This window comes from Hyperolius riggenbachi, chromosome 3, assembly GCF_040937935.1.
Source record: "Hyperolius riggenbachi isolate aHypRig1 chromosome 3, aHypRig1.pri, whole genome shotgun sequence".
NCBI classification, from domain to species: Eukaryota; Metazoa; Chordata; class Amphibia; order Anura; family Hyperoliidae; genus Hyperolius; species Hyperolius riggenbachi.
In genome coordinates this window covers 86,943,163-86,970,492 of record NC_090648.1, presented here as the reverse complement: position 1 = coordinate 86,970,492, position 27,330 = coordinate 86,943,163, and positions in this window count along the sequence as shown.

Sequence of the window (27,330 nt, the reverse complement as noted above, 5' to 3'; positions counted from 1 at the left end):
CCATTAAAACACATTTAGAATAAAATAATTCTTGGCATAATGTCCCACCTAAAGAAAGCCTAATTGGTGGTGGAAAAAACAAGATATAGATCGTTTAATTGTGATAAGTAATGATAAAGTTATAGACGAATGAAAGGAAGGAGCGCTGAAAGGTGAAAATTGCTCTGGTGGTCAGGGGGTAAACCCCCTCAGTGGTGAAGTGGTTAATGTTCCTTTCTGTGTTAACTTTATAATTACAAGACATTTAAAGCAAACATACCTTTGCTAGAATCTCTTCTTCTTCAATAAAAGCTGCTCTGGGCATCTTGTCTGTTTTTTCCGTCAACAAGAAGCTGGCTAGACAAGCAGTATTGTAGTTGTCTGTACTTCCTGTTTGGTTATTTGATGTGTACGAGTCACCTGACTTCTTTTCCCGCCACACTATGCGCCGTTATCGTTGCATTGTATATCATCAATGCGCTTATATCGTTGCATTGTTTACCATTAGTTAGACAGTACTGTGTGAATACTTTGATTATTTTTACTGTTATGCACTTGTTTTACAAGTGTTGTGGTCTACTTTACTTCGCCTAATTCTTAATGCAACAGATATTTTACATTATTCTTGCACTTGAGAACATAACAGAGAGGTGGTGATCTCTGCGAGATAACTATAAAAGACAACTTCAGCAGGAGAAGCAGGCAGAGAGAAGTGGTGCAGCTGCTTCATCTGGATCCAAATATCGACATTCTGACAGTTTGGCGTTCCTTAGGAGTTGCTCTGAGGAGAGGGAGCAAGTATTTAGAATGAATATAGCATGGTTTATTTGTCATGTTTTGTAGTATGTAGCAATATGAGTTTGCTGAGTTTTCACACGCATCATGTCCCTTGGTCCAGAGATGCTCCAAGGGAACCTCCCTCAAACGATACTATTATCGCTGTATGGTTGCTGGCCTCATAATAATGCTGATTACATTTAAAAATTTACCACTGTATTTTACATTTATATTTTTGGTGTATCATGTGTTATGTACAGAGTGCTTGATGGGCCGCAATGTTAAATTTGCATTGTGGCACACAGCTCCTTAGCTATGGCACTGCACACATTTAAATGTAATAAATATTAGCTATTAATATTGTGCAGGACAAAAGACAGCTTTCGACCTCAAAAAACAGAAACTCACACAAGTCAAACTGACAACTGAGGAGGGCACAGAGCAAGCTGGACCATCAACTTCACAAACTACTTCAGTTTCAACTGTTTCAAGCGTTTCAACTTTAAAAAGGCATGCTCGTGGAGGCGCGACTTCTGCTAGCAGAAATCTGGACCACAGCATGATATTGGCATTTAATTATTTAATGGAAAGGTGAGCAGAAACACAGAATCAGCTGACTGGTAGAGCTCTTCTCTACTAGCTGAAAACCACTTCAGAAAGCGGATGGCAGCCGTTGTTTGGATCCAAGTGAGCACCGCGATAACATAAATCGCTGTGCTCATTTCCCACTAGCATGCATCGTTTTCCAATTCGCAATTGTCGACTGATAGTGCTCCGTTCCCGGCAGCTATATGGCGCAATCACGGGTAGTGGAAATAGGTTGCGTGATCACAGCACCATTGCAATCACACTTCCTAGTGGAAAAGGACCCTTTCTTCCCCACCCGGCTACTTTTTAATGCCACCTGTCTGAAAAAATTTTTGGGGGAGAACACTGGTTAAGGGAGGGTTATGTTTGAGAGAAGTGTTAAAATTTTAGGATCAAATGTATATATTTTTTTTTAATAGTTTACTAGAGTAATGTTCAATTACAACATAGTAAATGTGTAGAAATGTCAAAATTATATTATCTACAGTTGTGTGTACAAATTTCATTGCACTCCTATATCATGAACACTATGGAGGATACCATAGTTATTTAAAGTGGATCTGGACTCTTGCACAGGAGAGAAGGAAAACAGAGAAATGCACCCTTTAGTTAGAGAGTTTAGGCTGTCTAATTCACCCTCATTTGTGCCTAATCACAAGTTGTAATCTGATCTCCCTCCTGTGTCAAATGACTGCCTATGGCAGAGATGGCAGATAAGCCCATTTGAAAGCACAGGATGTAAACAATATGTCTGCTTCCATGAATCAGGAAAACAGTGCAGAATTTTTTTAAGATTTGTATCGACTGTAACAAAGAAATGTTTTTTTGTTTAAAGGTTGTTGTGCTGTTGTGTATCTTTTAGTAAATTGATTAGACTGCACACCAAAAGTTTCCATAGGTGATGTGCCAGGCTCCTGGAACGTCAGCACTTCAGTTCCAAAGACTTCCAAAAGTAGATAACAGCCGGCACCATCTAGTGACAAGCTCTTTTATTGATGAAAAAGACACATGATAAGACAAAGTAGCAGTAGCGACGTTTCGGAGGAATACGTCCCCCTTTCTCAAGCTTCTATCAGTGTCTACACAAAATACTAAATCACATAATCCTTATATATCCTCAACAGTGGAGAATTAAAGTGGTCTAACACCCAGCATTTCAACTTTGCTTTAAAAGATTGCTTACAGCTTATAAACTATTATGCCAGATTTTTTTTTTAGCAGAAATTCACTGAATGGATTAAACATGACATTTTAGTGCTGCATTTAGCTAGAAATCCTCCTCCGTGCTTGCTTGTTTAGTTACAAATGTATCTATCTACAATGTAACAAACAAACACTGCTCTGAGAGAACAAAGAGGGCTTCCCCGGCAGGCTTTTCAAAGGTCTATTTGTATTCCAAATAAAGATACATTTTGTAACTACAGATAAGAACGGATGCGGATTCCTAGTTAAATCCAACACTAAAATGTCATGTTTAACCCATTCAGTGAATTTCTGCTTAAAAAAAAATCTGGCATAATAGTTTGTAAGCTGTAAGCAATCTTTTAAAGCAAAGTTGTAATGCTGGGTGTTAAACCGCTTTAACCAATCACATGTATACGCCAAAATATGGCGACCAATCCCCTCCCGTCTCACCTGCGGACCTTGTGGGGAACTTCCTCTTAGTATGCATATAAACATGCGCACAGACGCACATCCTATCCCATGTGACAGGGCGGAGGCGGAATCCACGAGAGCCCGGCACGCACACAGCCGCCGACCAGTCACAGTAAGTCAGTAGATGACGTCACCCATAGGTCACGCCCCAGAAGCGGCGGACCTAATGGGGAACTGACTCACTCGCGGCGGTCGCCGCCCCCTGGTCTGACGTGCAGCCACGCGTGTGCATAGATGACACATGCTCACGTAGTGGCTAATGTGCGTATCCGCGCTCCGGGCACGCCTTCCGCCCCACCACATGGTTACAGAGCAAGCCTCTGCCTAGCAACCAGCATGTAAACAAAACATACAGTGCTCATATCAGGACACATGACAGGCCAATCAGGTCCATCCATCTACCGCGGAGACACAACAAGAGAACCCAAGGAAAAGTATATCAGACATATTCTATAACACTGACATATCGTATTCCCTATTGAGGCCTTTGGGTTCCAAAGTGTCAAGTCTGCGTATCCATATTGCCTCTCTATACAGTAACCTTTTAATTCTATTACCTCCTCGTCTGGCTGGTCCTACCTGTTCCAAACCCTGAAATCTCAACTGATTAACAGAATGTCTGGCATGAACAAAGTGCTGAGGGACTGTTAATTCTAAAGCGGGTTTCCTAATAGTACTTTTATGGGCTGACAGTCTATCTTTTACCCTATGTGTGGTCTGCCCAATGTATAACAAGCCATGTGGGCACTTGAGGGCATATATCACATATCTAGAATCTATAAAGGGACTATCATTTGCACCTACCAACTGGCCTAATCGAGTGGACCTAGATATGGACCTATACAAATTCTTTAGATCTATCCGTTTGAAATATTTTTTCAGTCAGCCTCAGGAGAGGGCTTTTTTCTCGGATTGGGATAGAAGTGAGGAAAGCCTCAAACTAAGAGATACAAATCTGTATACAAAAAGTAACTTTAATCCTCCGTCATGTCAGGTCATAGATAAGTTTGTTAAGAAGGTTACAGATGAGATAGATCAAATGTTTGACAATTCCAAGATGGGCCCTAATTGTCGGATTAGACATAATCTTGATCAGACACAACTACAAGCACTTCAAGAACTTAGTGAAGATAAATCTATAGTAATTAAACAGGCAGATAAGGGGGGAGCGGTGGTTGTTATGGACACGGAGGATTATAAGAAGGAAATCAATCGATTACTATCGGATACTGCAACTTATAGGAAACTGATGGGAGATCCTACTGAATAATTTTTTAAACATATTAAAGAGACAGTTTTTCGAGCTTGTCAGGATAACATCATCAATAATGACAAACTGAAACGATATCTGATACAAGAGGATCCTATAGTCCCCGTTTTTTTACATCTGTTCAAAAATCCACAAGAATAGAACTTGCCCCCCAGGCCACCCTATAGTAGCAGGGATTAATTCCATTTTTTCCCCAATAGCTAGATATCTTGATCAGACAAATCTAAATCTAGACAAAACTGAATTTATGATCTTCCCACCCCGGTCATCCCTGGACCTCCCAGATGTGCAGGTCACTGTTAACCACACTACTATTCACCCTACCTCTCAAGCCCGCTGTCTGGGTGTCACCCTGGACTCCGCACTCTCCTTCACTCTCCACATCCAAAACCTCACAAAGTCCTGCAACTTCCACCTTCGTAACATCTGTAAGATTCGCCCTTTCCTGACCCCTGCCACCACCAAACTCCTCATCCATGCCCTCATAATTTCCCGCCTCGACTACTGCAATGCCCTTCTGTCTGGACTCTCTAAGACCCGAATAGCCCCACTGCAGTCCATCATGAATGTGGCTGCCAGAATTATCCACTCCTCCCATCGCTCCACCAGGGCGGCTCCCCTCCGTGAATCCCTCCACTGGCTTCCTATCCAGTCCAGAATCAGATTCAAGATATTGTGTCTGACCTACAAATCCATCCACAAAACCTGTCCAACCTACATTTCTGAGCTTACTCAGAGATACACACCAAGCCGCTCACTCCGCTCCTCCAATGAACTTCGCCTGACCGTCCCCCGCATCACCCAGTCCCATGCACGCCTCCAAGACTTCTCAAGAGCCGCTCCGACACTATGGAACTCCCTACCTCCACCCATTAGGGCAGCCCCCTCCTTCAACACCTTCAAGAAGGCCCTCAAAACTCACCTTTTCACTCTTGCCTACCACCCCTCACAATTGCTCTAAACCCACAGCCGAACTCTGGTCCCCTACCTCTCCCTCTAGATTGTAAGCCTTTGGGCAGGGTCCTCACTCCTTTTGTGTTCTACCTGATCATGCACCTCTATTACTGTGCACCCATGCTATGCATTTGAGTGAACCTAACTTGCCTAACTCCATGCTCCCATCCAGTGACTGACTAAGCATTACCTTGTACTCATACTGTGCTGTGTGATCTGGTTTTCTTGTATTCCTGTATTGTCATATTGCTGTTTGTCACCCCTAAATATTGTCTGTAACCTAAATTAATGTCCAGCGCTGCGTAATATGTTGGTGCTTTATAAATACAACAAATAAATAAATAAATAAATAAAATAGATGTTAAGGCCATATGTTGTAGCAGGAAAGTCATATTTAAGAGATACTACCATGTTCTTAGAAGAAATCAAAAAGTTGTCTGATGTTCCAGGGGGCGCTCTATTGGTAACCATGGATGTTGAGTCCCTTTACACCTCCATCCCTCATGATGGGGGTGTGGAGGCGGTTCAACACATCTTGGAGTGTGCTTCAGATTTTTCAGGAGCGCAAAGGTTGTTCCTGTGCAAATTGCTATATATTCTATTGACCTGTAATTATTTCATGGTAGAGGATCAGTTTTACTTGCAGATAAAGGGAACGGCGATGGGCTCGAACGTGGCCCCCACCTACGCAAATGTGTTCATCAATGCTTATGAAGAGACGTTTGTCTATACTAATATGATTTTTCTACAGTATGCAATATGTTGGATGAGATACATTGATGACATTTTGCGTGTGGGTGGGGCCACGTTCGATCCTAATGCAATTTGTGGAACAGTTGGAGTTACAATGCCCATGTATTAAATTAACGATACACACACATGAGCATGAGGTCAGTTACCTCGATGTGATGGTAAAATTGCAGGATGGCAGACTCAGCACAGATATTTATGTTAAACCCACTGATACCAACTCCACTTTATTGTATGATAGTTTTCATCCTCCTTGTACCAAACTATCCATTCCAGGTAGCCAGTTTCAACGTGTAAAACGTATAGTGGATAATGAAGAGTTGTGTAAAGATAGGCTTGACGAGATGCAGATTAGATTTCAGAAGAGACACTATCCAGGAGCATTGCTGGATAGGGCCAGACAGGATGTTGAGAGGACGGACAGGTCGGATAGGGCCAGCCGCAGGAGGGGACACAACAAGAGAATTCCATTTGTCAGTCAGTTTAATGTGTTTAGTACCGATATAGCCAAGATCTTAAGGAAAAACTGGCACTTTCTGAGGGACAGTTTCCCACAGATTGGTGAATTTCAGACTTTACCCCTGATGTCCTATAGGAGAGCACCAACACTTAAGGATAAGTTAGTACATGCAGATTTAGGTTCACAAAAAGCAAAGAAATGTAGATCCACTAGACCCAATGGCACATACCCATGCTTGGGATGTGTGCACTGTAATAGTGTGATTAGGGGCAGTTATGTTACACACCCCTATAGTGGTAAAAAATTCTTCATCAATGGTCACTATGACTGTAATTCTAGATATGTGATATATGCCCTTAAGCTTGTTATACATTGGGCAGACCACACAGAGGGTAAAAGATAGACTGTAAGCCCATAAAAGTACTATTAGGAAACTCGCTTTAGAATTAACAGTCCCTCAGCACTTTGTTCATGCCAGACATTCTGTTAATCAGTTGAGATTTCAGGTTTTGGAACAGGTAGGAGCAGCCAGACGAGGAGGTAATAGGATTAAAAGGTTACTGTATAGAGAGGCAATATAGATACGCAGACTTGACACTTTGGAACCCAAAGGCCTCGATAGGGAATACGATATGTCAGTGTTGTTATAGAATATGTCTGATATACTTTTCCTTGGGTTCTCTTGTTGTGTCTCCGCGGTAGATGGATGGACCTGATTGGCCTGTCATGTGTCCTGATATGAGCACTGTATGTTTTGTTTACATGCTGGTTGCTAGGCAGAGGCTTGCTCTGTAACCATGTGGTGGGGCGGAAGGCGTGCCCGGAGCACGGATACGCACATTAGCCACTACGTGAGCATGTGTCATCTATGCACACGTGTGGCTGCACGTCAGACAAGGGGGCGGCGACCGCTGCGAGTGAGTCAGTTCCCCATTAGGTCCGCCGCTTCTGGGGCGAGACCTATGGGTGACGTCATCTACTGACTTACTGTGACTGGTCGGCGGCTGTGTGCGTGCCGGGCTCTCGTGGATTTCGCCTCCGCCCCGTCACATGGGATAGGATGTGCGTCTGTGCGCATGTTTATATGCATACTAAGAGGAAGTTCCCCACAAGGTCCGCAGGTGAGACGGGAGGGAATTGGTCGCCATATTTTGGCGTATACATGTGATTGGTTGATTCTCCACTGTTGAGGATATATAAGGATTATGTGATTTAGTATTTTGTGTAGACACTGATAGAAGCTTGAGAAAGGGGGACGTATTCCTCCAAAACGTCGCTACTGCTACTTTGTCTTATGTGTCTTTTTCATCAATAAAAGAGCTTGTCACTAGATGGTGCCGGCTGTTATCTACTTTTGGTTGTGTATCTTTTAGAGCAGAGAGGAGTTCTGAGTTCAGGTCCACTTTAACAATGCAGTTCGGCTGTGTGTTCTGCTGATCGTCTGCCTTTAACATTTAGCTATAGATCAAGAAAACCATATACAGATCAAAAATGTGTGAGTTAAGTCTGTGTGTATGCCACATGCTTGTTTGAGGTATAGTACTCAACTAAATCAGTAAGATGTCAGGTACACTGAACATTTAAAAACACAAATCTATAGTGTGTGTGTGTGTGTGTGTGTGTGTGTGTGTGTGTGTGTGTGTGTGTGTGTGTGTGTGTGTGTGTGTGTGTGTGTGTGTGTGTGTGTGTGTGTGTCCATTGTGATTTTAAACTATTTTTTCTTTTAGATTGTAGAAATTCCAGTAATGTGGATGATGATGATGATGATCGTGTACCAAACAACACAAGCTCACTGGAGTGTGTTGCAGAAAGAGGCAGAGAAAAGCCAGACAGTGATGTGGAAATGTTAAGCACAGGAAGTCAATCTTCACCTTCGGCCCAACCGCACAAGCGCATACCTTCAAAAAATGCAAAACCACGAAGACGTAAACATGTTGATGCTGATGTCGAAATGATTGAAGCTATTCAATTCTATGAACACTCAGATCAAAAACAGTACTGATCTTCACAAAGATGATAGTACCATGCTATTTTTGAAGTCACTGGCTCCAGACATAGGACAAGTTGACACCAAAATCACAAAGCTGAAGGTAGACATTATGAATGTTATTTTAGTTGCTTCCTCCAGGACTATCCTTCACACACTACTACATTGGTCGATATTGATAAACAATATCGTAGTTAAACGTACGATAAACCATTACAAACCAGTCTGTATGCAAGTTGGATTAGTTTGGTTCTGTACAAATAAGCTGACACACTGCATTCTATTAGTTCTGGAGGTGTGTTTAGCTATCCGGGACAACAAAGGACGATTTGCATATTCAGAAGTGATGCACTGTGGGACCTTCAGAGCTCACTCCTACCTGAATTGCAAATACCTTCTATTTTAGAAGGTAAACGGTTTTAGTGTGCTATGATGAATCAGATTTTATTTTCAAAAAGGAAAAAAAAGGCTTTTGCAGCATTTCTGTCTTAAAGGGACACTTAAGTCAAACACAAAAAGTGAGTTTTACTCACCTAGGGCTTCCAATAGCCCCCTGCAGCTGTCCGGTACCCTCGCCGTCTCCCTCCGATCCTCCTGGCCCCGCCGGCAGCCACTTCCTGTTTCGGTGACAGGAGCTGACAGGCTGGGGACGCGAGTGATTCTTCGCGTTCCCAGACACATTAGCACCCTCTATGCTGCTATATGATATATGCTATAGCAGCATAGATGGTATTATTGTGGCCAGGAACACGAAGAATCACTCGCGTCCCCAGCCTGTCAGCTCCTGTCACCGAAACAGGAAGTGGCTGCCGGCGGGGCCAGGAGGATCAGAGGGAGACGGCGAGGGCACCGGACAGCTGCAGGCGGCTATTGGAAGCCCTAGGTGAGTAAAACTCATTTTTTTTGTTTGACTTAAGTGTCCCTTTAACGAAACAATTATATCAAGTAGAATCAAATGGGAACAGATAGCTATTTTGTACTGGGAGAAGAGTGATTTTCCAAATTGCATTGGAGCAGTAGATGGGAAGCACATTAGATTAATAATGCCACCTAGTAGTGGTAGTCAACACTACAATTATAAGTTTTTTCAATTGTTCTTTTAGCAGTCATGGATGGCGAATATAATTTTATTGATATAGAAATTGGCTCAAACGGTAGTACCAATGCCTGCTTTATTTTCCATGACTTGAACCTGTACAGATTTAATGCAAGACAAGTCAAAAAGATGACCCTGACCCTCAGTAAAAGTACATTTTTTCAGTAAGTAGGCAAAGTCATACCTTGCACCTGTGAGAGGAGCAGAGCAGCAGCTCAGTCAAAAAGATGACCATGACCTTTAATTAATTTCTTATTCTTAGCTGATGTGGAAAAACATACCCCTATGATACCTGCTGTGTTAGCCAGCGTAATATAGGTTTTGTTCCAGGAGTCGCATTTAGTTCAAAAATGTCAAGCAGTGCTTTTTCTTTTTTAATTGGTTTTTAGATTATGGGAGATTCAAGAGGGTATTCCCCTTAGGTACTGGCTCTTGTCTGCTTAATTTGCAGGTGTGCGGGGAGCTGGAGGATTGGCCCGCTTTCTCGGGCTGGAAGGAAGCAACCTATAGAAGGGCCAGGAGGATAAAAGGGTCAGCTGCGTGGATCCTGCAGCCGACTGAAACAAGCTATTCGCCCTTCACCTGGATTATGGAGGCCGTCGTGGCTGCAGTGTTACGGAGGTCCCGGGAAGAAGATGGCGAGGAGTGACTGCGGGAGCTGCTCGCTCATGCGAGCAGCGAGTCAGCAGCAATGGCGGCGCCCTCTGCGCCGTTCGTGCAAGAGGCAGATCCCAGCCCTGTAGCCTCTCCCCTACCCCTGTCACGTGAGCGGAGCTCAAGCAGGGAGGGAGAGGAGGAGGAAGCTAAACGCGAATTGGTGTCTGAAGGGGCGCATTCGGCGCAAATAGAGGTAGAGACCTTTCGCCATGCAGGCTTAGGCAAACGGCCTAGGAAGGTGAGGAGGGTCTTTTCTCCCCCCCCCCCCCCCCCCCCAGCGCACATACACTCCCAGAGCAAAGCCTGGGCCGCAGCGTGGAAAAAAGACTGGAGGAAGCAGGGGCCGGACAACAATGCCCCGGGCAGCTTTCCACCATTTAGCTGGCACAGCACTGGCAAAGCAAGGAGCTTTAGCAGGCAGCAGCTGGGCAGAGGTTCAGCCGACTACAGGACTGACTTCCAATGCTTCTGAGATGGGTGAGTGTGTGAATTCTCAGTCTCTGTCTGTAATTTCAGCATGTTTAGATGAATTATTCAGCATGTTTAACACTTTAGCTGGGAAAGTTCAGTCCCAGGGGGATGTCAGGAGCTGGGGGTGGGATCGGGTAAGGTTGCAGCTTCACCAGCAGCGGTGTGGTCCCCCCAGTAGAAGCAGGAGCATCAGGGGGGTCAGCTAATATCCCGACCCTGCAAGCAGGTATTGCTGAGACACATTACAAAGAGGCTTTACCTTGCTCTCCGTCTCCTCTTGGTTTCCACTTAAAGAAACTGTGTAAGAAAATTTTCAGCCTTAGTTCTTCTATCCTATCAGTTCCTTTGCCTGTTCCAATGTGCTCTGGCTCACTGCAGCTTTTCCTAATTGCACAGTGGCTGTGTTATCTCTGTTATATGATCTCATCTGTTTTCTTCTGTCAGCACAGTCGGGATAAGGCTGGAATGTGTGAAATTTGCAGGGCTGCTTGTGATTGGTAGAAGCTACACACCCCCTGCAGGCTCTGTATGACTCACACACTCTGCTTATGTGAGCCTATCACAAGCTGGTTAGTTTGTTTGTAAACACTGCCTAAAACTGGCAATTACAAGCCAGGTTTGCAGCAGAGAGTAGCAGAAACAGCACAGAGGGGACCAGGAGAACATAATGAATAGAATGGTATGCTTTTTGCTGTAAAAATTTTAGAGTACAGATTCTCTTTAAGCCTTTCTGTAAAGGAAAAATATGGAGAGGTGAATATATGGATATATTATCACTTCTTCCTCATTATAAGGATTTAGGAAACAAAGAGAAGAAGGAAGGGGAGGACGAGCGGAGGTGCCCAGTTTTGTGCACTTTTGCGAACTGGCTGCAAGCTATTATTATTTACACTACAGTGGTTATTGAAAAGAAGCCTGAGTTAGCCACAGGCCTGTTGCAGCACATTGATATAATTCACGATGCATATAGGCAGTTCGGCGGATTCGCCTGGCTAAATTATGATGAGGCTTTCCGTCAGAGGATGTCGGTCCATTCTTCACTGGTCTGGGGAACCAAGGAGGTGGCCCTTTGGCTTGGATTTATGCTCCCGCAAAGGTCTGCGGTTGCTAAGACTGCGCAAGTGTCCCCAGCAAGCACCTTTAAGAAAGGTGTTTGTTTCGCTTATAATGAGTCAGTGCAAATGTTTGACGAATTGTCGTTATAAGCACGAATGCAGTAGCTGTAGCGGGAATCACCCGGCGTTCTGCTGCTTTAAAAAAAATAGGAGGTCAAGGCAGCAAGGAGCTTTTTCTTAAGAGCTCCGACACCAGTGAGAGTGCAAAGTATGTTGCCTAGGTTAAACAAATATCCAAGGCAGGCGAGCAGCCGCCTGCTGTTTGATGGGTTTTCTGCGGGTTTTGATATTCCCCCTTTTGCTAATGAAGGTTGCACGGTGGTGCCAAACCTAAAATCGGTGGAGCAGTATCCACAGGTTGCCCGTCAAAAAATATTGAAGGAAGTGTCAGCAGGGAAGGTAGCAGGCCCATTTGATTCTCCCCCCCCCCCCCCCCCTTTGATAATTTCAGAATTTCCCCTTTAGGGGTAGTACCTAAGAAAGCTCCTAATGAGTTCAGATTAATCCACCATTTATCATTTCCAAAGGATGATTCATTGAATGACTGCATTAATAAGGAGTTGATTTCTATCTCATACATAACATTTGATCAGACATTGAAGGTGATCAAGGAATTTGGAAGGTTTGCCCTTATGGCAAAGACAGATATTCAGTCTGCTTTCAGACTATTGCCTATTCAGCCTGAAGGTTTCAATTCCTTAGGCTTTTGTTTTCAAGGTAAATATTATTTTGATAAATGCCTTCCTATGGGCTGTGGCCTTTCCTGTTTTTATTTTGAGTCATTTTCCACTTTTCTTGAATGGGTTTTAAGCAGCAGATTAAACAGGGCTCCTTGGTTCATTATCTAGACGATTTTTAGTTAATTGGTCGAGGTGGTTCCCCCATTTGTCAGCAAGTATTAGATACCTTCCAGGTTATGATGAAGGAGTTTCGGGGTGCCTCTGGCCCCGGATAAAACTGTCTATCCTACAACAGTGATTGAATTTTTAGGGATCACCATGGATACAGAAAATATGGAGTTTCGACCAAAGGGGTAGAGGGGCCTGGCTCCACCTTGGCATGTTAGACGGCTCAGTTTGCTGCCCGTACAGAGCAGTGGAGAGCTATTTGCGGATCAAGCCGGTGTCGGTGTCCTTCCTAGTACACAATGATGGTACCCCTCTCTCATCCTTTCCGTTCCGGGCGATGAGATTTTCAAAAAATGCCTGGCTGTCCTAGGTTTACAAGAGTTTTATTTCACTGCTCACTCATTTAGGATTGGCGCTGCCACAGAGGCAGCGAGATTGGGTCTAGCGGAAGCAGACATTCAGAGAATTGGTAGGTGGGAGTCTAATAGATTCAATTTGTATGTTAGACCTAATTTGTGTATTGATTAATTTCAGGTCGTAAGGTCACAATTTGGGTGGTTGACCACTCATACGTTTGTTGGGCAAGGAGGAGAGCACGCTTCCGCCCTTATTCAGAAAATCTCTTTCTAGATCCTGGCCAATACAAAATCTTATGGCAAGGTACTAGAGGTTTCCGTTGGGATGCCCTTTTTGATTTAGTTCTTTCAAAACTTAAGTTGTGGCCTGCTCCGGACTTCCTCATCCTTCATGCAGGAGGGAATGATTTAGGTAAAAGGAACACTATCGAATTGATGAGTGATATGAAGCGTGATGTGCGGCAGCTTGCACTGCAGCTGCCAAGCACTATTTTAATTTTCTCAGAAATTATTCCTAGAATTGTATGGTTTAGACATCAAATGAAGTTCCTGAACAGAATTCGTAAAAGGGTAAACAGATTCATGTTTAAAGTTATGAGTGATATTGGTGGCTTCTCTCTCCGTCACGTGGAGTTGTAAGATTCGGTTTCAGGCTTAGATCGGCCTGATGGAGTTCACTTATCAGAAATTGGTGTGGATATATGCAATGCGAATATTCATTCAATCATTGAGAAGGCCGTGGTGGTTGGGGCCCAGTACGACTAGGCCGCTCTGGTCGTCTGGGTAATGTCACCCTGCGGGCGGACATTTGTTAATAAAGTTATGGTATATATGATTTGATTGTTATATTAAAGATTTAATTTGGTTATGAAACATTCTTGGTTTTGGTTACCCCCAAAAATAAATGGTCGTGGCCTTTTCGCCAACTGTTGTGTGTTTATTTATTTAAATGTTATGTAAGTATATGTGAATGGGATGTGCAATAACATGCTAGGTGCAAGCAATTAGCTTGCACCTGCATGTTAGAGCCGTCCCTGAAGGGTATTCCCCTCAGGTACTGGCTCTTGTCTGCTTAATTTGCAGGTGTGCGGGGAGCTGCAGGATTGGCCTGCTTTTGTGGGCTGGAAGTAAGCAACCTATAGGAGAAGAGCCAGGAGGATAAAAGGGTCGGCTGCGTGGATCCTGCAGCCGACTGAAACAAGCACTTCACCCCTCCCCCCATTATAGTTACGCTCGTTTCTCGTCGCGGTAAGTTGGGGTACCTATTGGGTAATGTCACCCTGCGGGCGGACATTTGTTAATAAAGTTATGGTATATATGATTTGATCGTTATATTAAAGATATTTAATTTGGTTATGAAACATTCTTGGTTTTGGTTACCCCAAAAAATAAATGGCCGCGGCCTTTTCGCCAACTGTTGTTGTGTGTTTATTTATTTAAATGTTATGTTATGTAAGTATATGTGAATGGGATGTGCAATAACATGTTTAATCTTCACTGTTGGGAATTGTTAATTTTATTATTCTCGTTCATTGTAATGGGTGCAAGCTCAGACCACGTGATTAGACCAATTTTAGAAAAAGATATCCTGTAACAGGAATAGATCTGATAATGCCAAGTCTGTATGCGAGTACATTTTGTGAGTATGGGAGTAATAGGTAAAATCTTTTTCTAAAGCATGGTGGCAACGCCAAATGTATACATTTTCATACCAGGAATATATTTTTGTAGGGTATTGCCCCGTTTCCTTAATGAATTGGTCGTATCTAAACTAGTGTCAATAATAGTATGGAATTCTCTTACGATAAGAATACTTCCTTTCTGCATTTTCCTTGTTAGTTTAATAGTTTGTTTAATAAATGGAAGTTGCTTTGTATTTGGGGAACAGATGTTCAGTATAGTCAATGGCTTATTTATCTCGGCGACAAGCATGATAAATCTCCCTTGTGTATCTTCTATAATTTTAGTCGGTGTGAATGCGACATTAGAACTGATTGCTATAGTTTCTTATTTTTTTTTTTTTTTAATGGTCTGTAAATGTGAGGATATTTGGGGTTGGAGAACGGAGGATTTTCTGAGCTAAAATTCATCTCCTGCACACATTATATCCACTTTCTCTTTGATTGCATCTTGACAAAATGTAAACCTTTTATAAGGGGAATTAAGCCCATTGGCACTGATAGAAAAACTTTAATAAAAAATCTATATATATTTAATTCAGCTACTACATCGGCTGATATTAATAAACAATATCGTAACTAAATGTACGATAAACCATTACAAAACAGTCTGTATGACAGCGTTATGATCACAAATATTGCCCAAGAACAGAAGTACTACTCGGACACGCTTAGAGCCCTGAACTTCGCTGTCAAATCCAAATGGATCATTAAAAAGTATTTCAGCCAGGAGCGGCGTGGCCTGGCGCTAATGGCGGACGGCAGCAACTGAGCTGAGCTACTGGCCTGATTCAGCTTTATCGCCGCTTCATCTCACTCCCACGGAGGGGAAAATCGCCCAGCCGACTATCGGGACAGCAAGCAGAGGTCTCCGTTCTCCACCCGACTGGTGGATTGACCCCCCAGAGCGCATCAGCTGCACCACACGCAGACCTTCCAGGATTGTGGTAGGACTGCTCCGATCCTCTCTCCCTCGCTCTGCCTAGCTCTCTATCTCCCACCAGCCTCACGCCCAGCATCAGACCCTCATCTCAGTGTGGCAGAGAGCTACACAAGCCAAGGTATTTTCAGGCTACCGCGCCAGACCCTCACTTCCGGCTGGCCTGCTTCACAAATTGAGGCCCAGGCTTGCAAGGCTCGACTAGGCCCCAACTTGCAGCACTATCCACGCAAGCCTAATCCTCCCTGACAGAGTCTAAGACAGCCTTCAAAGCTCTGATCCCCTAACAGTCTGGCTACAGAAGCTATACATCAATAGAGTCATCCATAACATTAAAACCAGACAGAAAGTTGGAAGCACTCCTAGCTGAACGTAGTCTTTTCCTCATTTCTGCTACATATTTATCTTAGCAATTGGGCTCACACGACTCTACTACTCTTCTGAATATGATATAATTACGCTCCCATAGAGCCTGTGTATATTTTGTTAAAGTATGATCTGACCAACTTTGTCTGCCGACCTCTCATCTTATCTGCAGTCAATATCTTTTCATTAACATGGCTAACAAATCCGTGAACCCAAAGACAACATCTGCACAGTAAGACTTCTTTCAACCTAAAGACGCTAAATCGAACAAAGTACAAACGTCCCCACAAAAAGAAAACGTAATGCAAGTGACAGACAATGACGCTTCTTCTAACAGAAACTTCTCACTGCAGGACATCTCTGACCTCTTGGCGGAATTAAAAGAATCTATCGGTAATGAAATCAGAGCGGCAACCACCACCCTATCTACACAAATTGATGACCTAGGTGCGCGCACGCACTCTCTACAGGTTCGCATGGATGATACAGCGGACGCTGTTAATGATATTCAAGATAGGATGTCCACCTACAAAGAACATCAGGTGATACAAGACACAAAAATAGAAGACATGGACAATAGAAACCGGAGGAATAACCTCCGATTAAAAGGTGTTCCAGAGACCATCACAGATTTCACAGCATACACTACAGCTATGTTTAAAGCTTTACTTCCCGATCGTCCTGATGAACTCTTCCGGTTTGATCGCACTCATCGTGTTTTAAAACCCTTTAAACAAGGTGTCAAGCCGAGAGATATAATTCTTAAGCTACACTACTCCAAGATTAAGATCCCTATATTGCAAGCAGCTCGTGATCTTGGTCAGGCTGGAGTGGGGGAATATAAAATTCAAATTTTCCCCGATGTCTCCCCAATTACGCTTGAAAAAAGACGGTCACTAAAGCCAATTACTTCTATCCTACAGTGCAAAGCAATTCAGTATAAATGGGGGTTTCCATTCGCTCTAAACCTGAAATTGGGTCATCAAAACTTTCAAATCACGACTTTGCAAGAAGGTCTCAAGCTATTGAAAAAGCATAACCTACTTGAGTCTCAAGAAGACCCTCCTATGGACACTCTTAACTCAAACAAGAGACTCAGAAGAGAATGGCAAACAAACTCTCCTCACTCCACCCCTAAAAAAAGCTAACTTGTGGGCCATGTCCAGGATCCCTACAGCACAGAGGTCCCTGACCATGGACTCGCCTCCCTGAATCTCTTTTTGGCTGATCACTCCTATTGAGCTCAATTACGCACGCACAGGCTCTGTGTACTTTGTTCTCACTTCCTTGAGCATCTGCTGCCCTTTGACAGCACAGTGCTCTCTGGTCTACATGTAGACTGGCTTGATAGCCACTGGCTGCTAGTTCTCACAGCCCCTAATCTATCTGTGGCGTTAGACCACAGGATTTATACGGTTTACTCGAGACTACAAGTTATACGTCTCTCATATTGTTTTTCTGTTTGAATGTTTTTGTTTTTGTTCAAGCTTATCTCAGCAATATTATTGCTCCAGGGTATAACACAACATCATCCCACCTAGCTAAGGAAAAACAGCGCAAATGTTTAGTATTTAATATGCCTAATTTTTCTTATATATTTTGCTTATGGAATCCTCTTGCTATCATTCTTTATCAACCTAAATGTTACAGTGACTTCATCAGCATGTGCTTATCTTTAACCACTTATGCTCTGAGTAATATAAGGGTGCTTTTTGAATGTATGATAACATGGTCACGGCCTCACCACATTTGAAGAGTTCAACCCCCCCCCCCCCCCAACCCACTACTCAGTCTCTACTCTCTCAGTTATCTCACGACATTAGCCCTTTGACTATAGTCACCTACAACGTCAAAGGACTAAATGCACCCCAGAAAAGACGATTAGCTTGCCAATACTATAAAAATGCTGGTGCAGACGTTATCTTCCTACAAGAGACCCATTACACCCGAAATAAAGAACCCAAATATTGGCACAAGATGTAATTACAGGCTTATTATGCCTCTACTTCTCAAAAAAAAATGTAGTGTTGCTATAATCATACACAGGAGACTCAATTTTAACGTGAAAATTGTGGTTCGGAATTTAGAGGGGCGATACCTTATCTTAATTGGTGAAACCAATGGTTTCCAATTTACTCTAGTCTCCGTATATGCTCCATCTGAGGGCCTACGCTCTTTCCTCGCTAAATTAACCTCCAAACTCTTACCCCTTAGAGAAGGTAAACTTATAATAGCAGGAGATTTTAATGCTACCTTAGATGGGGCCTCTGGTCGCACCAGATTACCCCCTAAGTGCCTGCTCTCCTTCTTGTCTGACACGGGTACCTGGGATGTCTGGAGGGCTCTGCATCCTGGAGAGAGGGGCCACACTTTTTACTCACATCCACACGATTCCTACTCACATATAGACTTTATTTTCATGGACACAGCTCTTCTCACTGACGTGGTCTCAGCTGATCACTCGGAAATTTCCTGGTCCAATCACGCATCGGTACAGATCAAATTTATTTCTCCAAGTCTCAGGCCTAAAACTTCTTGGCGTATTAATGAGTCCCTCCTGACAGACCAGGAGCTTAAACCTCAATTGACAAGAGAGATTATTTCCTTCTTCGAGACAAAGTAGGCGACACCTCACAGGGAATTAGATGGGCAGCTCATAAAGCAACCATTCGGGGAGAACTAATCAAAATATCCTCAACTAGGCGTAAACATAATAGGGCTAGAATAAATGAGCTGAGGACAGAAATTAGACGCTTAGAATTCAAACACGCTAGAGGGGACCCTTCAGATTGCATGACTCCGCTCTCTGCCTTGCGCCAGGAACTTAAGGCACTTCTGTTTCAGAAAGCTGACAGAGCTTTCCGTATGACTTCATACAAATTTTACGAAAAAGGAGATAAGCCGGATACAATGCTGGCTAAAAAACTTGGCCAACGCTTGATCCTTAATAGACTCAACCCCGTTAGAGACAAAACAAGACGTTTGATACACAATCCCTCCTTAATTATTCAGGAATTTCAGAAGTATTATGCAGAATTATATAATGGTACCACTACTGATAAAAGTGCAACTCGGGCTACGGACATTTTGGATTACCTGAATGACTCATCTATACCATCCTTATCTATTTCTAGCAGCCAGAAACTTAATTCTTTAATCTCACTTAACCATTTACCGCCATCCTAACGTATTAAAACGTCATGCTTACCGCTATTAACAGCAACATGACGTTTTAATACGTCGCGCATTCCCGCCGCTGCTACCGCCGTGTGTCCGCCGCTACCGCCGCCATTACCGTCGGGATCCCGTGCTGGGCGATTGGGGAAGAGGACTGAACAGTCCTCTACCCAATCGCAGTGCCTGGAGTGAATGGACGTGACCGCGAACAGCGGCTACGTCCATTCACATAAACAGGAAATGTAACAGTTTAATAAAGTGTGTAAAAAAAAAAAAAAAAAGTGAACACGTCCTATGAGTGTTCACCAGCGCCATCTTGTGGCCAAAAAGTATATTACACTTACAAAATACATACATTTTCAAGTATATACACATCATTAATAAAATTACACTTCCAACCCTCCCCCCAAAAAAAAACACTTGTAAAAAAAAAAATCAGCTTAAAAAAAAAAAAAAAATAGTTGCCTTAGGGACTCAGCTTTTTTTATTCTATATTTTATGGGGGAAAATTAATTTTAATTTATTACATAGGGGCTTGTAATTATGGCCAGAACAAACAGAAAAATAACCACTTATATTTCAAAATAATATACTGTCGCCATACATTGTGGTAGGGACATAATCTAAACGGTTTAATTATCGGGACCACTGGGCAAATACAACGTGTTTGTTTTATCCACAGGAGAATGTTTAATTTTAAAACTATAAAGGCTGAACACTGAGAAATAATGATTTTTTTCTTTTTTTTTCTGTTTTTCTCATTAAAATGCATTTAGAATAAAAAAATTCTTAGCAAAATGTACTATCCACAGAAAGCCTAATTGGTGGCGAAAAAAACGAGGTATAGATCATTTTCTTGTGATAAGTAGTAGTAAAGTTATTAGGGAATAAAAGGGAGGAGCGCTGACAACTGAAAATTGCTCTGGTCCGTTAGGATAAAAACCCTTGGGGGTGAACTGGTTAAAGAGGTTCTGCTAGCTATTAAACAACTTAAAGCAGGGGCGTGACCAAGATGGCGCTGGTGTAGGACGCATAACTCCAGAGCTCTGGACGGACCGTTTTGCTTACACTCCTAGCTATACCGCGGAGCCCTCCTGAGTGGCATTCAGATCTCCGGAGTATCCTGGACAAACTACACCACATGGCCAGACGTGCTAAAGCCCTCTCCGACAACGAAAGGATGGATAAATACATGCGGCCGGATCCACCAGGCCTCTCGCAACGTGGCCGCCAACAACACCGTGGAAACGGCTCGGTAAGAGACAACTCCCTGTCCCCTCCACGTACCCCTAAACCCATATGCCCGGAGTCATCCCCGGCAGCTGACTTGGCCACTACTACGGAGGTGATAAACCATGCTGGCAGCCCTCACGTAGTTGAAATAAACCCTCCGCCATCTTGTGTCGCAGTAACTAATCCCGCTGACCAAGTCTTTGATACTTCGCTAGACGAGACATTACCCCTGAACATGGAGGACAATGTTGCCAGCTGGGATGCTGTAGATGAGACAGGGGCCATTGGAGGGGCTGAACTCACACTTAAAGACGTCCACATGCAGCTAATGGCCGCCATTACTGAGTCCCGTACGGTGGTTACCACAAAGGTGGAGGAAGTAAAAATTGATGTGGGCCTAATTAGGCAGGACATGCAAAAACTGCGTGAACGTACTGCAGAGCTCGAGACAAGAGTCTCCAACATCGAAGACACAATAGCACCCTATGCTGCGAAGATTCGTACAGTACAACAAGAATCTACAGCCAATCATGCCAAGTCAGATGATATGGAAAACCGGCTTCGCCGTAATAACCAGAGATTTGTGGGGATACCGGAGGGAGCAGAGGGGAACAGGCCCGAAGAATTTATTGAACACTGGTTGCTGCAACAGTTTGGTGGTGAAAGTTTGTCCAAAGCATTTGCTGTTGAACGGGCACATAGGGTCCCTGCGCGCAGGCCGCAGCCTGGCAGACCCCTACGCTCGTTTTTGGCAAGAATTCTAAATTGCAGAGATAGAGACACTATCCTCCGTCTTGCGCGCAACAAGGAAGACCTAACTATAGATAATGTTAAAATTATGATGTTCCCTGATTACTCGCAAGAGCTACAGAAGAAACGTGCCTCCTTTATAGATATTAAGCGCAGGCTTAGAAATGCCAATGTTCCTTACTCTATGCAATTTCCAGCTAAGCTGCGCATAGTTGATGGTAATGAAACTCTGTTTTTCACAGATCCCAAGGAAGCAGTGGACTGGCTTGATACTAAGCAATAATTTACCCATCTTGACTGTATGTTTAGTCCGATTAATGATACCTAATGCGAGAACAAAGCTTTATGAATCATTGCCTGTTTTGCTAGTATAACATGCTGCCATGCTGATATTACTCACCTATGTATAGGCAGCACTCCGCCAATTGCTATTTGATATGCTCCTTCCACTGGGAGGGCTCTGCGGTACATAACCTGCTGTTGGTCCCACCGGACCACTATAACTACTTGGTCTCTTAAGTTCAGTCAGTATATAACTGACTTCTTGCCTAGGTTCAGTTTGGGTATAAGACCCCAGTACTAATTGTTTCACTGTTTGTGCTGTGGGTAGGGGTTTAAATGGTATGTTTTTATTTCCTTATTTTAGTTTGTGAGCTATCTGATAACACTATTAAGCAGTCTGGAACTATGGTTGAAGACCACCTGTGCTTTATAACAACCCTTATTTACATCAATATCTACCATGCCTTTGGATAATATAAAATGTATGTCTTGGAATGTAAGGGGCATGAATGACAGTTTTAAGAGAGGCATGATCGTTAAACAAATTGACAAGCAGAAACCAGATGTATTATGCATACAAGAAACACACCTACTACCAGCAAAAACTTCTTGTCTTAGGAAAAGGTGGGTTGGCTGGGCTGCACATAGTACACACTCCTCATATTCCTCTGGAGTATCTATATTATTCCACAAAAGACTCCGATTTGACATACATAAGCTAGAAGTGGATGACCGAGGTAGATATATATGTATAGCACTTCACATTGAAGGTCTCTCTTTAGTCCTCATAGGAATATATAACCCTCCACCTGCATCAGTGTCCCTTTTACAGCATATTGCCCTTTTTGCTCTTGACTTCCCGGGCTATCAAGTTGTTTGTTTAGGAGACTTTAATATGCTCATGGATCCAGTTCTCGATAAATTTCACGACCCCCCCAATAATAGTACCTTCTCCTTAATGCCCACAACCTTAGCTAAATTCATTAGTGAAATGTCTTGGATAGATGTATGGAGATCCTTTAATCCAACTCGGTCCCAATTCACGTGCCATTCAGCCCATCGTCATGCACTCTCCCGCATAGACTATATCTTCACCACCCCATTAACATTACCCCATATTACAGCTGTATCACACCTCCCACGCTCTCTCTCTGACCATACGCCAATAATATTGATCTGCTCTTTACAAAACATTAAACCACCAGTGAGATGGCGCTTACACCCATTTTGGTTCTCTCAGATTACTGAACATGGAGGAGTTGGGAAGCAATTGGAACTATTTTTTGAGACCAATCGAGATGAAACTAGTACCACCACTAAATGGGATACCTTTAAGGCCTATGCTAGGGGTACTTTTAACTATGCCATTAAAAATATTAAAAAAGAATCCCAGTCATTGGAATTTGATTTAGAATCACGTTTATCATCTTATGAAAGTGCATATACGCAAAATCCCAACGACACCACCAAACGCCTCTGGCTAACTACCCTTAAAGAATACAATGCTCTCCTGACTGAAAAAGCAAAGAGACGTGAATTCTTTTTTAAGCAATCCAATTTCGAAATTGGAAATAAATCCGCCAAACTTCTGGCACAACTAGCACACTCCAATATGACATCACACACTATATTAGCAATTGCTGGTCCTGATGGTACGGTCTATAAAGATATCCCTAATATGGTACGGTGCTTCTACGACTTTTATAAGCAACTATATACATCTACACTTACCTGTACTGATACCGAAATTGCCAATTATCTTGCCACTACACATTTCCCTCAGCTGACCACTGATTAAAAAAAACTGCTGGATAGGGACATAACTTTGGAGGAGGTGCAGGAGGCAGTTATGTCACTAGCCAACAATAAAACCCCTGGTCCTGATGGCCTTCCGGTGGAAGTGTACAAATGTTATGATGAAGCATTGATCCCTGAATTATATGCAACATTAAAATCCTGTACTGACTTACTAACCCTCCCAGAATCTTTCAACCAAGCTACTGTTATTCTAATCCCGAAACCCGGGAAGGACCCCACCCAGTGCTCCTCATATAGACCAATTTCGCTACTTAACAGTGATTATAAAGTGTTCGCCAAACTACTATCAAATCGAATTAAAACTATTATACTGCAATAATCCACCCGGATCAATGCGGATTCATGCCTGGGAAATCTACATCCATTAACATTCGCAAAACACTAACTCATTTAGTAATTAACCATGACACAATGGGAGATAGAGCATTGGTGTCATTAGACACTGCCAAAGCGTTTGACACTGTCGAATGGCAACTACTATGGCAGGTATTAGGGAAATTTGGCTTTGGGCAAAAATTCATATCTTGGATCCAACTCCTGTATAAGACCCCACAAGCTAAACTAATTATTAATGGCCATCAAACTAACCCTTAGTAGGGGGACTAGACAGGGTTGCCCTATCTCTCCTTACCTGTTCTCTTTGGTAATAGAAGTTCTTGCCCTCAATATAAGATCTAATGAGTTAATTAAGGGTTTACATAAAGATGGTTTGACTGATACACTAGCGTTGTATGCTGATGATTTAATACTATATTTACAGGACACAGCACAGTCTCTTCAGCAAGCATTTCCCACTATACAGACTTTCTCTTTCTATTCAGGGCTATGTATAAATTGGCAAAAATCAGTCATTCTACCTTTAGACACCAATCCCAATATGGAAACTCCTCTACAGACGCAACTTCAGGTGGTCAAGAGCTTTAAATACTTGGGTATCTATATTGTGGCCGACAAATTGGAATTCTACCACCTAAATATTGACCCCTTGTTACAGTTTGTTAAAGAAAAACTCAACTCATAGAGCTTGTTCCCTATAAATGTTATTGGGCGAGTGAACTTAATCAAAATCATTATACTACCTAAACTCTTATATGTCCTAGAACATGTCCATATAGTAATCCCTAAAAAATTCTTTACAGAGCTCAATTCACTGATAACCACTTTTGTTTGGGGGAAAACTAGACACAGGGTTAGACTCCAAGCCCTTCAAGCCCCTAAACAATCTGCTGGGTTGGCACTTCCAAATTTCTATTTGTACTATTTAGCTGGACAACTTCGATATTTATCTACCTGGGTGCATGACACTCTAGATCGACCCATATCAGAGCAATTTTTGGCCAAATCGGTTAAAGGGAACAATCTACTATCCTTTCTGGAGAGCCCTGGAACTCAATTGCTCGGCAGAAGCACATGTATTCATAGGCTAGCTGCTAAGATATGGGCGGATGCTAAAAGTATATTTGAAATAAATGCTCCATTAGAAATCACCCCTCTGTGGACTAACCACAAATACCCACATCTGGCAGCATTCCACGGGGCCCTTGAGTGGCAGAATATAGGTGTAAATGTGTTTGCTCATCTTATTACCCAGGGTGTGTTTAAGACTTTTGACCAACTTAAATCAATCTATAATCTTACCAATAAGCAGTTCTATAAATACTTGCAATTAAGACATTGCTGGCAAACTCAGTTTGGTAACCTCCAAATGACTTTTTCTGATTTTCCATTGATTGGGGTATTACGTACGCAAGGTATGAGTGGCCTAGTCTCCATGTTGTATACCTCCCTCATTACAGTACTGGCCGACAGGGACACAGATCTACTTAAATCTAAATGGACATGTCTAGTAGCTGATATGGATGATGAGGAATGGGAGGAAGCTCTTAATTCACCTTCCCAAGCAGCTATCTCAGCTAATGGCAAACTGATCCAATTTTATATAATTAGGCAAGCATATTTGTCCCCCCTCCGATTATCAAAAATTAAAAACAACTACCCCCCAATATGTCCCAAGTGTTTGGCTGACTCGGCCGACTTCTGGCACATGCTGTGGGAGTGCCCACAAATACTCTCCTTCTGGACACAGGTTGTCCGAATACTAACTGAAATATTGGAAAAACCAGTTGTACGAGATCCTAAAATTTGCTTATTGGGAATAATCCCTGAACAGCAATACAACAAGTTTGAGCGCACCATATTACGTGAAACCCTCCTGTATGCAAGAAGATCTATTACTCTAGGGTGGATTACGCCACAAATACCGACAGTGTCCAATTCACTCAAGTCAATAATGTATTACCTTACATTAACTTAGTATACCAGCATAGAAACTGTCCCGGTAAATACAATAAAGTATGGAGCAAATGGACCTTGTCACCATTGACAGTAATTTTGTAAAGGTCTTCTATTATACTCTAGGCTCTCTGTAAACAGCTATAAGAATTGTATCTGATAGACTCACTGTTTTTATATTATGTTCATTATGTCCGGTTGACATATACCCTTTGGTTATTTAAATACTCTGCTTGATATGCTGATATCCTTCAAGTTATCTCCGGTGCCATTTCCTGTAATTGTAATGAGGATATTGCTATTCTGATTTGTATGTATGCAGAATCTTCAATAAAACCATGTTTAAAAAAAAAAAAAAGCATCTAAGTCACCTGGCCCGGGTGGATATACAGCCTCCTATTATAAAGCATTCAAACAGACTTTAGCTCCAGAGTTAACATCCCTATTTAACAACATCCTTCAGGGTAGAGACACATTCCCCCCGAAATGGTTCAAGCTACCATAGTCGTTATTCCCAAACCCGGTAGAGACCCGGCAGAAGTTACTAACTATAGGCCCATTTCCCTGATCAATGTTGACATGAAGATTTTCGCAAAAATCCTGGCCAATTGATTTAATCCTCTTCTCCCCTCGCTTATCCATCCGGACCAGACTGGCTTTGTTGCTGGGAGACAAACCACAGATAATATTTGAATGGTAGGATTAATAGCTAAAATGAAACTAATTCGACTGCCTTCTCTGCTCCTGTCACTGGACGCAGAGAAGGCATTTGATAGAGTGGACTGGAGATACCTTCGGTTAGCCCTACAAAAATTCGGAATTAGGGGTGCGTTCCTAAACGGAATTAGAGCTCTATATACTAACCCCATGGCGTCGGTCTGCAATATGGGAATTACTTCCCAACTTTTCCCAATTAAAAACGGCACCAGACAAGGGTGTCCTCTCTCTCCTTTATTATTTGCTCTTTGCATTGAACCTCTGGCAATACGGGTCAGACGCTCTCCAGACATCTCGGGGGTCACTGTGGGTAGATTAGAATTTAAAACCGCACTCTTTGCTGACGACACTATTTTTTCTTTAGCTAACCCCACGGTCTCCCTACCAAATCTTTTCCAAGAAATTGATCGATTCTGTATCTTCACGGGTTTTAAAATCAATCATATCAAGTCTGAGGCCATTCCGTTTGGTATTACTGCTGAGCAGACAGACATCTCTTTCTCGCTCCTTTGGATTTAGATTCAAACCGGCTGGAATCAGATACTTGGGAGTAACCCTATCTCAGAATTTTGAAGACCGATACAAATTAAACTACACCCCAATATTCAAAAAGCTTTATAGTTTGTTGGAAGAGTGGCAACCCTAGCGCATATCCCTATTGGGGCATATTTAATCAGTGAAAATTACATTACTGCCTAAAATCTTGTACTTGTTTCGGGCGCTACCTATTAGAGTCGTCAGAAAAGATGTGGAAGTTTTGCAGTCTAAAATTACCAACTTCATCTGGGGGGGTAGGAGACCCAGAATCAAATATCTACATCTAGCTCGCCACACGCTGGGGGGGGATAGGTGCTCCTAGTAATATGCATTACTATTATGCAGCGTCTTCTCCCAGGGGATCAGTCAGATGGGTGGACTTAGAACAAAAGATGATGTTCCCTTTTCCAATAAGTACCTTTATATGGACTCCTAAGCCTTGCCTTGGTTTTGACACTCTCCCGCTTCCCATTCATGAGTCCCTCTTGTTAAAAAAGACCTTTGTTAAAATGTTAGATCAGTTAGGTCGACACTCCAGCCTAGAGTCATTATTTTATAATGCGGATTTCCCCCCC